The following is a 17,953-nucleotide window of genomic DNA, read 5'->3' on the forward strand; positions in this document are numbered from 1 at the left end:
TTAAAACAAAGAAATATATATAATCTTTCTACAATACATGTGCCAACACAACCACAAAGCTCCTATCACGATAAACAAGTGCTGTGTTATTCAAAATTTAATCTTATTCACTACAACAACCCTGATTAAGGAGATTTTCCTTAATTATTTGCGAAAATTCCCTTTTCTTCCCTGCTGAGAGGGACAATACTTTTCACACATGGAAGAATTATTCTCTAAGTGCGGGGGCACTTAGTTTATGACCCTTATAGTATAAAAACGCTACTTACCTTAAAGCACACTTGATAAAGTACCATCATATACTTCGTGTCAACTCATAGTTATCCTTAAGATCATGAAATTAGATTAAATTATAAAATTAACTGCAGCACTTACCCAATCCAGGCATACAAAGACAAGACGGCCGGTGGACAAACATAACACGCTGCGCACATAGAGCCAACATGGCGGATAGACAGAAAACTATGCTGCATTAACAGATCCAAGATGGCGGACAGATAGAAAACACACGTGGTACGGACAAAGAAAACCGCTCGCAGACGAATATACACAGAAACACAGACAAACAAACTCCTGATGTACTATTTACGAACTGAATTTAGAATTTAGAGTAATCTAATCGACCGAACTCCGCTTCCTTAACAGACAAGTTCGAATTTAGCATAATCTTATTGATCGAACCTCGTTCTCAGAACCGACAGATTCTTTTAAGATTATACGGCACTCCGCTTCCGTAACAGACGAGCCCGTATTTAGGACAACCTTTACTGAACGAATCCCGCTTCCGTAACAGACGAATTCGTTCAAGATTTCCAATTTTCTAATTAAACGAACTCCGCTTCCATAACAGACGAATTCGTTAGAATTTATTACACTCTAATTAGGATCACTCCGCTTCCAGAACAGATGAGCGTCCTTCCCTTCAATCGTGTTCCGGGCCCAGCCGCAGCCAAACACATGGCGCCCTTAATAGTTTGATCGATCTGGTTCGAACTCAGCAATCAGGAAACATACAATTTTTAGCTCCAGCATATCTTCACAGTGTTAAACTATCTAACATACTTTAGTAATTTGATCAGACACTTACGGATTCTGAGATTCAATTTTACACTCAGTACGCTAAATAATAAATGCAACTAATATAAACAGAGAACATCTGTTACCTTGTGTCGGCGCGCGCCTTGTACTGAGTGCAAAGGATCCTCGGAATCTCCGGTCTTAGCTTGGTCAGCTAAATCAATTCTGGTGCTATTTCAGGCTTCTTAACCATCCTCCTCTGCTACCATTTGTTGAGACGGATGTTTTAGCCAAGAGGCCTTGAAGAAGCAGCCAGTGAGTCCAGAAAGTACTCTTCCAAAACACTTTATTAAGTGTAAAAATGAACTGTGAAAATATGCCAGGTGCTAAGCTGAACAGCGCTCTGTTCTCCTGCAGTCTGGAAAACGACCCACCAAGAAGAGAGAGCGAGTGTTTCCCGGCATGTCCCTTTAAACTAGACTAGGCTCCTCCTCTTCCGCTTCTGTTGGAGCCAATGAAATGTGCTAAAAAGACTCAAGCTCCGCCTCCTCCCTTCGGCAGGAGAACAGGGCAGACGCCATTGTACACAAAGAAATGTGCTGCATGTTTGCCGTAAAGCAGGGACATGTGTCGCAAAATGGCGTAAACCTACCCGTATCGATTTTATGTTTAATAATGATGTTTTATGTTTAATAATGATGTTTTTATGTTCCAAAAACCCTAACACACGTAATATTTTTACGTGTACAGGCGTTAGAACTAAGACGATTTTGGCCCCAAATGCATGCCATAGCGTAGTGATGTGACATTTGAAGCGAGGCTTCGGAGCCTGTGTCGAGCAAAAAGGGGCGTGTCAAATGAAGCCCCGGTTCGAGGCGTGTATTGTGACGTAAAAAATCACGTGACTGATGACAAACGAGGCCTCGGATTCAGTGGGACACGTCATCGTTTCATTTTGCGCAACCGCATAAAGAGGGTTTGAACCGCAAGGCACTTTGTGGGTTTTGAGTTGGCGTTGTTTGGTGTGGTTGCGAGGCGATTGGAGTGTGCGTTACAGTTATTTTGTAAAGTTTAGTAATAACATTATAGTTATAATTATAATATATATATATATATATAATATATATATATATATTAGGGCTGTCGAAGTTAACGCGATAATAACGCATTAACGCGATCTCAATTTAACGCGATTAAAAAAAATAGTGCCGTTAACACAAATTCTAGTTCATGTTGAGACTTGACTGGTAGAACAAACGTTTTAATGTCGGACTTGGCACCGTTTTTCATTTGCAGTTTGTTAACATAATGTAACCGAGCGTCGTAGTGATGCACTTGCTTAATAAAGAAATAAATACACGCTATATTCACAAGTTGTCGGGAGCAGAACACTTTTATTAACTTATTCTGTTACGGTACCAAATACCGGAAAGCTGAGTCAAGCACGTTAGTCCATGAACTATGGAAGCCCCAAAGGGTCAAAACACACTCACTTCGTGTAGAAACGTCCATCAAACCATTGTCACAATAAAACCACAGAAAAGTCTGTTACAATAATTACGCCTTATCCCACCTGAAGCACCGCTGATCTACAATGTTTGCTGATGGAGAAATTCTAACCTACAATCTGACATTTATACGAAGTCGAGGGTCTCTGCTGGATATTATTACTGCCTAGTATGTGAGTGAATAAAACTCCCGTACAGTTTTCTCTTGTCCCAGCAGTTTTTAACATAAGTACATTTAGCATAAAATGTGTTCACCATTTTAATTGTAACATTTCACTTACAAATCCTTGTTTTCTATAACATTTACACAGATTTTTTTTAAATGCGATTAATCGCGATTAACTATATAAAATTCTGAGATTAATCGCGATTAAAATTTTTAATCGTTTGACAGCCCTAATATATATATATATATATATATATATATATACAGGGGTTGGACAAAATAGCTGAAACACCTGGTTTTAGACCACAATAATTTATTAGTATGGTGTAGGGCCTCCTTTTGCGGCCAATACAGCGTCAATTCGTCTTGGAAATGACATATACAAGTCCTGCACAGTGGTCAGAGGGATTTTAAGCCATTCTTCTTGCAGGATAGTGGCCAGGTCACTACGTGATGCTGGTGGAGGAAAACGTTTCCTGACTCGCTTCTCCAAAACACCCCAAAGTGGCTCAATAATATTTAGATCTGGTGACTGTGCAGGCCATGGGAGATGTTCAACTTCACTTTCATGTTCATCAAACCAATCTTTCACCAGTCTTGCTGTGTGTATTGGTGCATTGTCATCCTGATACACGGCACCGCCATTGGATGCACATGGTCCTCCAGAATGGTTCGGCAGTGATGCGCCCATCTAGCACAAGTATTGGGCCAAGGGAATGCCATGATATGGCAGCCCAAACCATCACTGATCCACCCCCATGCTTCACTCTGGGCATGCAACAGTCTGGGTGGTACGCTTCTTTGGGGCTTCTCCACACCGAACTCTCCCGGATGTGGGGAAAACAGTAAAGGTGGACTCATCAGAGAACAATACATGTTTCACATTGTCCACAGCTCAAGATTTGCGCTCCTTGCACCATTGAAACCGACGTTTGGCATTGGCACAAGTGACAAAAGATTTTGCTATAGCAGCCCGGCCGTGTATATTGACCCTGTGGAGCTCCCGACGGACAGTTCTGGTGGAAACAGGAGAGTTGAGGTGCACATTTAATTCTGCCGTGATTTGGGCAGCCGTGGTTTTATGTTTTTTGGATACAATCCGGGTTAGCACCCGAACATCCCTTTCAGACAGCTTCCTCTTGCGTCCACAGTTAATCCTGTTGGATGTGGTTTGTCCTTCTTGGTGGTATGCTGACATTACCCTGGATACCGTGGCTCTTGATACATCACAAAGACTTGCTGTCTTGGTCACAGATGTGCCAGCAAGACGTGCACCAACAATTTGTCCTCTTTTGAACTCTGGTATGTCACCCATAATGTTGTGTGCATTGCAATATTTTGAGCAAAACTGTGCTCTTACCCTGCTAATTGAACCTTCACACTCTGCTCTTACTGGTGCAATGTGCAATTAATGAAGATTGGCCACCAGACTGGTCCAATTTAGCCATGAAACCTCCCACACTAAAATGACAGGTGTTTCAGTTATTTTGTCCAACCCCTGTATATATATATATATATATATATATATATATATATATATATATATATATATATATATATATATATATATATACACTGTAAGCCCGGATAAGTTCAATCTACTTAAAAAATTTGAGGAAACCGGTTGCCTTAAAAAAGTTAAGTAATGTATAGTGAAAACTTGAGTTAGCATAAATTAAAACATTAAGTTATTACACCTAAAAGGCAAGTTGATTAAACTTTCTTTTTTTGGTTATACCAACTGCTTTTCCCAATAATTCTACTTGTTATCTTGAGCTCAATGGACAAAAATGTTGATTTCTTCTTAGTTTTCATGTTAATTACATTTTAAATATCAATTACAAATGTTTATAGAAAAACAGACAGAATTATAAAATTATTTTTCTTTATTTCACTTCAGAAGTATTTACTTAAAATACAACATGTCAAGAAAACATCTTTAAAACTGTACAAACTGTATATAAAGTTCTGATGAAACACAAACAGCTCTTCACAGTAATCATGAACCTGTAGTTTCATACAGCAAGCTGATTTCTTAACAATTGGCTGCAGCTCTCTAAAACAAAACAAAGAAACAAGAAACAGAATTATTAATATCAACATTAATACCATTCATTTAAGGTATAAAATAAAGCAAGCCAGCACACTCTTTGCTTCGTGTGAAGGCTAGCATGCTAGCATGTAGCCTAAACACGGCAAATAAAGCAGCGCTGTTTGATTATTTATTTAGTGTCAACATTAAGATCATTTATTTTAAACAAAATTGTTAAGTAAAGTACAACACTTACCAAAATTAGACGGAAGATGAAAAAGTCCCATCAGACTGGTGTACATGCTACTCAAAAATAGCATAATGAGGAAGAAAATGTTCGTCCATTTAGTTTAACAAAGGTTCCACTTCACAAAAGACAAGTTTACTTTTGCAAAAAGCCTTAAATGAAAAGTAAAAAGTAATTTGCAACAACAGGTTACAAAAGTTAAAACAAATGGCTACCCGAACACAAGAAAATCATTTTTGCCTGATTCACCAACAGTAAGCTGAAAAAAGGCGGACTTACATGTAAATGGGGGCGTTTTTCTGTTTAATTACCTTAACTTAGCTTTTTTAAGTTAATCTGATAGAAAAGTAATTTTTTTTGTTTAGTAAACTTAAATCTTTTAGCACATTTAAATGTGTACTCAAATTAGTACAATGTACTCTGCATTTTTTAGTAGAGCAAAAAAACTTAAATAATTTATGTAAGTTGTACTAAAAATGTTTGATTAAATATAAAGTCCGGGCTAACAGTGTATATATAGTATTATATATCTTAATTACCTATATTATTATTAATATACATCTGTATTATCATTTATATACATCTATATTATCTACATACATCTATATTATTTTAATATAGAGTGTAAGTTAGTTGTAGGCTAGATAGACACCATGGAGCCACCCAGAAAGAGGACTTCTCCTGTCGTGGAACATTTTGAATTGTTTGCTCAAAACAAGGTATGTCATAATTGTATTGTCAGAAAATTGTATATTCAGAAAGTAATCATTACAATATCCTCCATAACCTATACATAATGTGTTTTACTGTCATGATGCAGGTAAGGTGCTTGCTGTGTCATAAGGAGCTCACTTACAGCAACAACACATCCTCCATGATAAGGCATTACAGAGCAATACATGAGCATGCACAGTCTGCTGCCAGTGGTCCAGACACCAGTCAAAGTAAATAATAAATAAATAATCTTTATTTAATTATCTACATCATGTGTTTGGCCCTTGTAATAACTTCAATTATAATAGTGATGATGCCCTGGTCAATATGGTCATCAAAGACTCACAACCCTTTTCCATTGTGGAAGATGTGGGCTTTAAGGAATTAATTCATGTACTGGAACCGACATATGTTCTACCAATCAGACAGGTGTCTATGGTAGGGATGTGTTTTATGATTTTCTTTGCTACTTAAACATGAAATTAATAGTAGGTCAACTCTTCATATTTGATTTTAAAGGCTCTAAAGGCAATGGTGGACAAGCAGTATGAGGAGGCTAAGGAGAAGGCCAAGAAGACACTGCAAAAAGTCGTGGCTGTCAGCCTCACATCTGACATGTGGACTTCAATCAATATGGAAGCATACCTTGCAGTCACTTGTCATTTCATTGATGAAGAGGACCAGCTAGGGACAATTTTGCTTGGGGTAGAGCATTTTCCAAGTACCCATACTGCAGAGAACCTAGCAATGGCTCATTCAAGATTCATGGAGGAGTGGGGCATAAAGGACAAAACTAAATGTATTGTGACAGATGCTGCAGCCAACATGATTGCTTGTGTTAACAATTTAAATGTTAGACATGCTCTATGCGTCGCTCACAAACTAAATCTTATAGTAAAAAAGTCCTTTGAAGAAGTACCAGGCCTGTCTGAGTTGAGGGCAAAATGTCGCAAAATGGTTACTTATTTTAGAACCAGCACGACTGCCAAGGAAACATTGACGCAGGTACAAAAGCAGATGGGCCTCCCATCTCTTTAAATGATATTAGAAGTGGACACCAGGTGGAACAGCACATATGTCATGCTGGAGCGCCTGTATAACCTTAGAGAGCCAGTTGGAGCAGCTCTGGCCTCTCTAAGGACTGAAATAACCCCTCCAACATCTCTGGAATATGAAATAATTAAAGAGACAATTCAGGTTCTTGGTGCATTTCAGCAGGCTACCATAGAGCTGTCAGGGGAGAAATGGGTAAGTGCATCCAAGGTAATACCAATGCTCAAGATGCTAAGCCACACTACCCAGAACAAGACTAAGAGCTTGACCTCGAGCATGGCAAGGCAACTTGGAGCGAATCTGGTACGCCGGGTAATAGACCACTCTTTAAAGACAGAGGCAATAACTGTCAGGACCATGCCAACTCTGCTGGATCCGAGGTTTAAAAAGCTGGGATTCTTGAGCTCCACTAAATTGGAAGAAGCTATAACAAGGTTAAAAGGGAATTGTGCTGAAATCATCAGAAACACTCCCTCATCAACCCCCCTTCAGCTACAAGAGGCCATACAAACAGACCAATCATCGGACAGTGGTAAGTTTTTCTTCGGTTTAGTAATATGTGATATTACTGAACAATATACTGTATATACAGGGGTTGGACAAAATAACTGAAACACCTGGTTTTAGACCACAATAATTTATTAGTATGGTGTAGGGCCTCCTTTTGCGGCCAATACAGCGTCAATTCGTCTTGGAAATGACATATACAAGTCCTGCACAGTGGTCAGAGGGATTTTAAGCCATTCTTCTTGCAGGATAGTGGCCAGGTCACTACGTGATGCTGGTGGAGGAAAACGTTTCCTGACTCGCTTCTCCAAAACACCCCAAAGTGGCTCAATAATATTAAGATCTGGTGACTGTGCAGGCCATGGGAGATGTTCAACTTCACTTTCATGTTCATCAAACCAATCTTTCACCAGTCTTGCTGTGTGTATTGGTGCATTGTCATCCTGATACACGGCACCGCCATTGGATGCACATGGTCCTCCAGAATGGTTTGGTAGTCCTTGGCAGTGACGCGCCCATCTAGCACAAGTATTGGGCCAAGGGAATGCCATGATATGGCAGCCCAAACCATCACTGATCCACTCCCATGCTTCACTCTGGGCATGCAACAGTCTGGGTGGTACGCTTCTTTGGGGCTTCTCCACACCGTAACTCTCCCGGATGTGGGGAAAACAGTAAAGGTGGACTCATCAGAGAACAATACATGTTTCACATTGTCCACAGCCCAAGATTTGCACTCCTTGCACCATTGAAACCGACGTTTGGCATTGGCACGAGTGACCAAAGGTTTGGCTATAGCAGCCCGGCCGTGTATATTGACCCTGTGGAGCTCCCGACGGACAGTTCTGGTGGAAACAGGAGAGTTGAGGTGCACATTTAATTCTGCCGTGATTTGGGCAGCCGTGGTTTTATGTTTTTTGGATACAATCCGGGTTAGCACCCGAACATCCCTTTCAGACAGCTTCCTCTTGCGTCCACAGTTAATCCTGTTGGATGTGGTTTGTCCTTCTTGGTGGTATGCTGACATTACCCTGGATACCGTGGCTCTTGATACATCACAAAGACTTGCTGTCTTGGTCACAGATGCGCCAGCAAGACGTGCACCAACAATTTGTCCTCTTTTGAACTCTGGTATGTCACCCATAATGTTGTGTGCATTGCAATATTTTGAGCAAAACTGTGCTCTTACCCTGCTAATTGAACCTTCACACTCTGCTCTTACTGGTGCAATGTGCATTTAATGAAGATTGGCCACCAGACTGGTCCAATTTAGCCATGAAACCTCCCACACTAAAATGACAGGTGTTTCAGTTATTTTGTCCAACCCCTGTATATGCATATGTGTGTGTGTGTATGTGTGTATAATGTAATATCAATCACTGATTGCTGGTTTTGTACCCTTGTACACTTATAGGTGACCTTTGGCATTTGCTGGACTCCAATGTGGGACAGAGCAGGCAGAATTCGAGTGCAATAGTTGATGCAACCATTGAAGTTGACAGATACTTATCTGAAGTAAACCTGCCCAGACAAGAATATCCACTCATATACTGGAGCAAACATATATATATATATATATATATATATATATATATATATATATATATATATATATATATATATATATATATATATCCACATTTATATAAGTTGGCACAAACGTTTTTATGCATTCCAGCCTCCTCAGTGCCATGTGAAAGGGTATTCTCTAAGGCTGGGGAGATTGTATCCAAAAAAAGGAATCGCCTAAACCCCAACACTGTTAAAAAGCTTATGTTTTTAAATAAAAATCAATAAGTTGAATTTGTCCCTTCTCCATACTTCTTTGTCGTAGTTTACTGTCCTTCACTCAAAGTTCAATAAACACATCATTCATAAAGCGCTCTTGCACTCCCAGTTTAATAAGCACATTTACATTTACGTGCTGCCGGCATGTGACCAAAAGATGGCGCTAAACTCATTTGCAAGAATTTCATAACTATACACATAACCATAAGCATCTTTTTTTACACTGTTACACTGGCTTAAAGGCCGTGTTTGGCAGCCATTGTAGTTTCCTCAAGGGCCAGTTTGGCAGCACAAGATGGTGTCTGATTGACATGAAACTCAAAGTGGTGATTGTGTAGAGACAGTGGAGTTTATTCTAGTTCTTGTGATTATTACCTACTAATAATGAATAGGTAATGACTGACTATTTAATCTTTACACTGAAACTAAAGCCCATGCCTAGTCATTACAGTTAGCAGTTATCCATTTTTTGTAAATGACAGGAAATACTTTTGTGTGTGTGTGTGTGTGTGTGTGTGTGTGTGTGTGTGTTTGCTTTTGTCTTGTGCCGTTAATTATTTAGGGTTGTTTTGAACTGTTAATTGTTTGTTGTATTATGCTACAGGGGCTTTAATTTCCTTGGGGATCAATAAAGTATCCATCAATCTATCTTACATTTACATTTACATATTTTGCATTTAGCAGACGCTCTTATCCAGAGCGACTTACAGAAGTGCTTCTATAGTAAACATTTCATTTCTCTAGTTTAATTAAACAACAGTCGAAGAACACAAATCTGCTGAAACCTGTTAGAACCAAAGTGTTTTTTTTTTTGTTTTTTTTTTGGAAATGGAAAAAAATGTTAGTAAATAAGTACAAATCAGCTTAAGTGTTTAGTAAAAAGGTGATGAAGGTTTTTAATCGTTTTTTTAAAGACAGCAAGAGACTCAGATGTTCGGACAGACAGAGGAAGTTCATTCCACCACTTGGGTGCTAGAACAGAGAAGAACCTTGATGCTCGTCTTCCTTTAGTCCTGGGTGGAGGATCAAGTCGAGCGAGACTAGTGGTTCGGAGGTTGCGTGGTACAGAGCGGGGTTTGATTAGACCCTGAAGGCAGCTTGGGGCGGCTCCATTTTTGGCTTTGTAGGTGAGCATCAGTGTTTTAAACTGAATGCGTGCAGCAACAGGAAGCCAGTGAAGAGAACGCAGCAGTGGGGTGATGATGTGGCAGCAGTGGGGTGATGAGGCAGCATTGGGGTGATGATGTGGCAGCAGTGGGGTGATGGTGTGGCAGCAGTGGGGTGATGATGTGGCATCAGTAGGGTGATGATGAGGCAGCAGTGGGGTGAAGATGTGGCAGCAGTGGGGTGATGGTCAGTGGGGTGATGATGTGGCAGCAGTGGGGTGATGATGAGGCAGCATTGGGGTGATGATGTGGCAGCAGTGGGGTGATGGTGTGGCAGCAGTGGGGTGATGATGTGGCAGCAGTGGGGTGATGATGTGGCAGCAGTGGGGTGATGATGAGGCAGCAGTGGGGTGATGATGTGGCAGCAGTGGGGTGATGATGTGGCAGCAGTGGGGTGATGAGGCAGCAGTGGGGTGATGTGGCAGCAGTGGGGTGATGAGGCAGCAGTGGGGTGATGATGTGGCAGCAGTAGGGTGATGAGGCAGCAGTGGGGTGATGATGAGGCAGCAGTGGGGTGATGTGGCAGTGTTTGGGTTGGTTAAAAACCAGACGGGCAGCTGCATTTTGAATGAGCTGCAAGGGTTTAATAGTGGACATGGGAGCTCCAGCCAGAAGGGAGTTGCAGTCGTCCAACCGTGAGATTACAAGTGATTGGACCAGAATCTGAGGAGCTTCCCTGGAGAGAAATGGACGAATCTTCCTGATGTTGTACAGGAGGAACCGGCACGATCTTGTGGGCTATATAAGGAGAGAAGGTCAGCTGGTTATCAAGAACAACACCAAGGCTTCTTACCTTATCAGATGGTCTGATCTGGGAGTCATCAAGAGAAATGAGAAGGTCCTGGATTGGAGACTGATCTCTGGGAATGAGCAACATCTCTGTCTTGCTGGGATCGAGTTTTAGATGATGAGCTGACATCCATTGTGAGATATCTCGCAGACATGCTGAGATGCGAGCTGAGACTTGCGTGTCTGAAGGAGGAAATGACAGAACGAGCTGAGTGTCATCTGCATAGGAGTGGTAGGAGAAGCCATGGGAGGCTATGACCTTACCCAGAGAGCGGGTGTAGATAGAGAAAAGAAGTGGACCAAGTACAGAGCCCTGAGGAACACCGGTTGAGAGAGTGCATGGGGGAGTTATGGATCCCCTCCATGACACTTGGTAGGAGCGCCCTTCGAGGTAGGAGGCCATTGATTGCCATGCTGAACCTGTTACTCCAAGGTTGGAGAGAGTGGTCAGGAGAATGCTGTGATTTAAACGTGACTATACAGGTTGCGGCGCTTCGGAGTGCTACAGCGAGACCCAGGGGCCTTCAGAGCAGGGGACTCGCCCAGCAGTACAAGCCGACAGAGGAGCAAGCAGAATGCTTAAAGCTAGAAACTCAGCCTTCAAGTCTGGTGATGAGAATGCACTGAGAACAGCGAGAGCCAACTTAAACCGTGCTAGATAGATAGATACTTTATTTATCCCGAAGGAAATTATTGAAATCAAACTAGCAAAGCGTGCTCACAGGCAAAAAATCCAGGAATTTTTTCATGACTAACACTGAGGATATGTGGCATGGCATACTTTAATAAGTATGTGGATTATACACACACACACACAAGGAATTTGCCTTGATCACTAAGTCAGCGTTGGATGCTCACTCGTTTCTGAGTGAAAATAACATTGAAATGTTGAAGGATTTGGAACAGCCTCCTTATCGGGAGTGCGCACAGGATGACGTGAAATGTGTCTATGTAGAGAAATCCCTAGCTTTTCGAACACACCCCTTGTCTGCAGAAATCCGCGAACCAGCGAAAAAATCCGTGATTTATATTTAGATATGCTTGCATATAAAATCCGCGACAGAGTGAAGCCGCAAAAGTCGAAGCACGATATAGCGAGGGATTACTGTATACACACACACACAGGCAATTAGCAATTAGTGTGTGGAATATTTTAAAAAAGAATAGCAAAGTGCACACAAAAGTACCTGAATCAATTGAACAAGATGTCAACAGGTTGGTTGACATTCTTCTGACTTATCATTAAAGATTGGAGCCAAAAAAAGGTAGCCAAGGTTTGGTATTTGGGGATATGAGCTGGTCCCTTCCTCCTTGAAAGGCCTGAAAATGTCCACTAGATGTCAGCAGAGGATTAGAAATGGATGGGCAGTGCGTTTTCAGCTATGAGCAGGGAGAAGTGGTTAGGTTTAAATGTAGTGTTTCTGATTAATCATTCAACTCAAAGAGCTTTCCAAAATCTGTTAATAAAGTGTGACATTTCATTTAAAAGCTCAATCCAGACAAACACAATACACATTTATGTTTATAGAGGATATTCAGAATATTGGATGTCCAAACCCCTAGGCTTGTGGCTAAGGTTTGGGATGTGGTGTTTGAGATGGGCTTTAGGTTAGGGAAAGGGGAGAGGGTTAGGGGAAGGGGTTATCAAATCAAATCACTTTATTGTCACGTCACATTAACACAGGGGTGAAAGGTGAGTGAGATGCTCAGGTGCTCAGTCCCTCACAGTTCCAGTACACAATAATTACAAAAAATATACACATTAACTTACATAAAAAACTAGCACCATTTGTTTAGTATACACAGATATAATACAGGAATCTTTATGTGCATATGTACAACAATTACAAAAAGTGAATGAATATAAATATATAAAATAGAATTGAAATAATAAGTCCAAGATGTACAGTTATTGTGCAAGATATGAATTACACATGGTAAAGTGCAGAGTGCAGAATGGGTTGTAATGGGAAGGGGGTTCCTGTGGAGATCACTGTATTGATTATGAGGGGTGTGCTTTTCCATTGCTGTTCAGCTGTCTGATGGCTCGGGGAAGAAGCTGTTAGGTTAGGGCAGGGGTCATCAATCTACGGCCCGCAGGCTATATACGGCCCGATGCTTTAATTTGACCGGCCCCTTTAACCACAGCAGCAATACATGTTGTCTGGCCACTGATCATCTTCGAACTCACAGTATTATAACGGGGGAAAAAATAACAGAGGAAACAAAAATTGGCTACCCGGAGTCTCAGTAGATTATACGGCAGCGATCCAACGGGTGGAGCTCCAAGCATGAGGGGAGTGATTGGCGCATCAATAGAGAGATGAGTGACCACAGCCACTGAACTGTGTTGCAAAGCAGTTAAGTGGGATTTCGTTATGAAAATCCTCGTGTCCTGTGTTAATTTCATTAAAGCTAATGCTCTTAACTACAGGCAGTTTCAGGAATTCTTGTCTGAGCTGAAGATGTGCTTTACTGAGATCCGCTGGCTGAGTCGGGGGGCTGAGTTTTAATGACCCGGAGATCAACGCATTTATGCATCCAAAATCAAAACTCAAGCACATTGTTTAATTTTTATGCTTCTCTTTCTATTGTGAGCTCCCCGATCTCAATAAAACATGCACTCAAAGTAACTACCGTTTTCGGGAGCATCTACATCTGTGAGCAGACTTTATCGAAGTTGAAACACCTTAAATCTCCAACCGGATGCAGTCAGACTGCTAAACTGCTCCACCCCTCATGTACTGTCTATTCACCAGTTACCTTAAACACCTGTGACCTGGTGCTGACTTTTTCTGCTGATATAGTTCAAATCGTGCACTTTAGATCCACATAAAGCTGCTGTAGTTCCTGTGCAATACTTGAATGTAAATGTAAATATTTAAAATTCCTATCTTAGTTATTTCTTTTAGTCTTTTTAAGTCCTAAGTTTTATTTTTACTTAACTTGGTTTTCTTGCTATTTATATTTTATATATTATTATGTTCACACACATCGAGACCTGAGTAAGTGCATTTCGTTCTAATCATGTACATGGTTTTGAATGACAATAAAGCTGAGTCTGAGTCTGAGTCTGATCCAGACTCACTGATCAACATTTATTAGCTATTATGACTGGCAGTAACAAATATGGAACCTGATGCTTACTCTCGTCAGGCAAAAGCAGGCTCACAGTTCACATTTTTTTAAGGAAACACTGTATGAGGAAGGATAATGGAAATTATTAAAATACATAACATTTCTGCCTTATCATTATGAACTACAATTATACAAAGCACAGACAATACATCCAGTATACATAGTAAATCGCTTTTTTGGGTGTGTTTACTATTTCACCTGCGGTCCGGCCCCCCGAAACACTGAAGAACAGTAATCTGCCCCTTTGGTTAAAAAGTTTGAGGACCCCTGGGTTAGGGAAAGGTTTAGGTTTGGGGGCGTGGTTAGGTTTTTGCTCATAAGTATAGGGTTGAAATCAGTAGTGGCATTCAAATGAGCTGTATGCAAATCTAGGCTCTCCTATTGGCTGTAGGTAGCAGTATGCAAATGTTTGGACTACCATTGGTTGAAACTCAAACGTGTCTGTCCCTGCCCCTTTTTATAGCTCAAACGTGTTTACCCAGACATGTTACTTTCCTCAGTGATTGTGACTTGGAGATAATATCATGTTTCTCCTTTAAAACAATAAAATCCCACTATTGCTGCATGACTTTGGTTGTTCAGAACCTCATCGAACACTGAGTTATTATCAGGATAGATTCATGGAGCATGATCTAGCAGTCTGTTTATAAAGGCTAAACTACACATCTGTTAACATATATACTGGTGCTGGTCATAAAATTAGAATATCATGAAAAAGTTGATTTATTTCAGTAATTCCATTCAAAAAGTGAAACTTGTATATTATATTCATTCATTACACACAGACTGATATATTTCAAATGTTTATTTCTTTTAATGTTGATGATTATAACTGACAACTAATGAAAACCCCAAATTCAGTATCTCAGAAAATGAGAATATTATTTAAGACCAAAACTAAAAAAGGATTTTTAGAAATGTTGGCCAACTGAAAAGTATGAAGATGAAAAGTATGAGCATGTGCAGCACTCAATACTTAGTTGGGGCTCCTTTTGCCTGGATTACTGCAGCAATGCGGCGTGGCATGGACTCCATCAGTCTGTGGCACTGCTCAGGTGTTATGAGAGCCCAGGTTGCTCTGATAGTGGCCTTCAGCTCTTCTGAATTGTTGGGTCTGGTGTATCGCATCTTCCTCTTCACAATACCACATAGATTTTCTATGGGGTTAAGTTCAGGCGAGTTTGCTGGCCAGTTAAGAACAGAGATACCATGGTCCTTAAACCAGGTACTGGTAGCTCTGGCACTGTGTGCAGGTGCCAAGTCCTGTTGGAAAATGAAATCTGCATCTCCATAAAGTTGGTCAGCAGCAGGAAGCATGAAGTGCTCTAAAACTTCCTGGTAGACGGCTGCGTTGACCTTGGACCTCAGAAAACACAGTGGACCGACACCAGCAGATGACATGGCACTCCAAACCATCACACACTGTGGAAACTTTACACTGGACCTCAAGCAACGTGGATTCTGTGCCTCTCCTCTCTTCCTCCAGACTCTGGGACCTTGATTTCCAAAGGTAATGCAAAATTTACTTTCATCAGAGAACATAACTTTGGACCACTCAGCAGTCCTTTTTGTCTTTAGCCCAGGCGAGACGCTTCTGATGCCGTCTCTTGTTCAAGAGTGGCTTGACACGAGGAATGCGACAGCTGAAACCCATGTATTGCATACGTCTGTGCGTGGTGGTTCTTGAAGCACTGACTCCAGCTGCAGTCCACTCTTTGTGAATCTCCCCCACATTTTTGAGTGGGTTTTGTTTCACAATCCTCTCCAGGGAGCGGTTATCCCTATTGCTTGTACACTTTTTTCTACCACATCTTTTCCTTCCCTTCGCCTCTCTACTAATGTGCTTGGACACAGAGCTCTGTGAACAGCCGGCCTCTTTAGCGATGACCTTTTGTGTCTTGCCCTCCTTGTGCAAGGTGTCGATGGTCGTCTTTTGGACAACTGTCAAGTCAGCAGTCTTCCCCATGATTGTGTAGCCTACAGAACTAGACTGAGAGACCATTTAAAGGCCTTTGCAGGTGTTTTGAGTTAATTAGCTGATTAGCGTGTGGCACCAGGTGTCTTCAATATTGTACCTTGTCACAATATTCTCATTTTCTGAGATACTGAATTTGGGGTTTTCATTAGTTGTCAGTTATAATCATCAACATTAAAAGAAATAAACATTTGAAATATATCAGTCTGTGTGTAATGAATGAATATACAGTGGTGTTCAAAAAAATAGCAGTCCAACACCATTAACGTGATAAATCACTGATTTTAGCAAAATATTTACTTGATAGTGTAGTAGAGTAATGAAAACAAAACAAACCCAACAATTAGAACATGCATGCCGCTCATTCTGAGTAATGGAAGCATTGATTGAAAGGGGATTGTTCAAAATAATAGCAGTGAGGAGTTCAACTGGTGAAGTCTTTAATTCAGCAGAAGAATATGGAAGTAAATCTGTCTCATCAGATTTTGAAATTTAAAAGCCTTTGAATTTTGATTACTGAACTTTTTTTGCCTCACAATTCAACCCACACTATTTACAATAACTCATTTTCACTTTCATTTTTCGATGTTAACAAATTCAAAATCAAAAATTCAAGTTTATAAAATTCAAATAATTTATATTCAGGTTGCTCAAATTCGATAGGTCAAATTCAGATCACAAAATTCAGATTAAAAAATTCAGACTAAACATCCGGGACACGCAGGATGAGCAATCGATTCCAGAGCCGTAGAGAGAACAGAGTAGCGACGCTCCCATAGAGAAGCGCTGTGACGGGGGCGGAACTTTTCTCTGTGCAGCTCCGGGTGGAGCTCTGTGTTCAGTTCCACTACTGAGCAACATTTTCAGCTGTATGTTGCTTTGTTTTAAAAAAATAATGAATTTGATGTCATTAATATACTTAATCCTGTTATTGTTTAGCATTTGCTCAGCACTAAATGTTACATGTTTATCTTAATTAATAGGTATAACCCAACTTAGCTCAGTCAATTAAGCTAAATTAATGCCACTAGAGTCTTTTCACCTAAAACGAGTTGAAATCAAGAGTCTTGTTACAGAAATGATCATAAAACATTAGAGCCATAATAAATCATGCTACTTTTACTTTCATACTTAAGTACATTTGAAGGTAAATACTTTAGTACTTTTACTCAAGTGGAGGTAAAGAGTATTTTTACTTTTACTACTACTTTTACTGGAGTAATATTTTACCTTGGATATCTCTACTTTAACTCACCTACATGGTTTTTGTACCTTGTCCACCACTTACATTAGACAAAATGAACTTGCGCATATTAATAATGAATCCATTCATGTATTACATGTAGGAATAAATTATTACTTACTCATGAAATAAGAGATGAATTAAGCTATTTCCTGTACCTGCACTATAATGTTAAAGGTACGGTAGTGTGTTTATCAATCTGTTCATTCAGTGCAGGTATACCTTATGAATCCAGCCACATGGCTTAGTGTTTAACCAAAATGATTATTATTATTATTATTATGAATCCTCAGGAAAGTGAAGGGAGATTATAGTTTATACAAAAAAAATAAAAATAAAATCTCTGTACTGTATCTTGTCTCTACTACTTAATGATATAGCATTATGTAATGTATGCTAATATAATGTACTGTGTGTTAACAAGAACGACCTAATAACAAGTCATTATAAACATCAATCTTCCACTTCATATATCAAACTGACATTAAAGCAGATGCTGTAAATGTAAAGGTACTTGAAAATACCCAGAAATTGTACAAATGTTTATTATTTAGCGTTTAATACTTCATTCACTGCTGCTTGTCCCATCCCAGCTAGCCTTGTAATTGTG

Source organism: Trichomycterus rosablanca, chromosome 2, assembly GCF_030014385.1.
Source record: "Trichomycterus rosablanca isolate fTriRos1 chromosome 2, fTriRos1.hap1, whole genome shotgun sequence".
NCBI classification, from domain to species: Eukaryota; Metazoa; Chordata; class Actinopteri; order Siluriformes; family Trichomycteridae; genus Trichomycterus; species Trichomycterus rosablanca.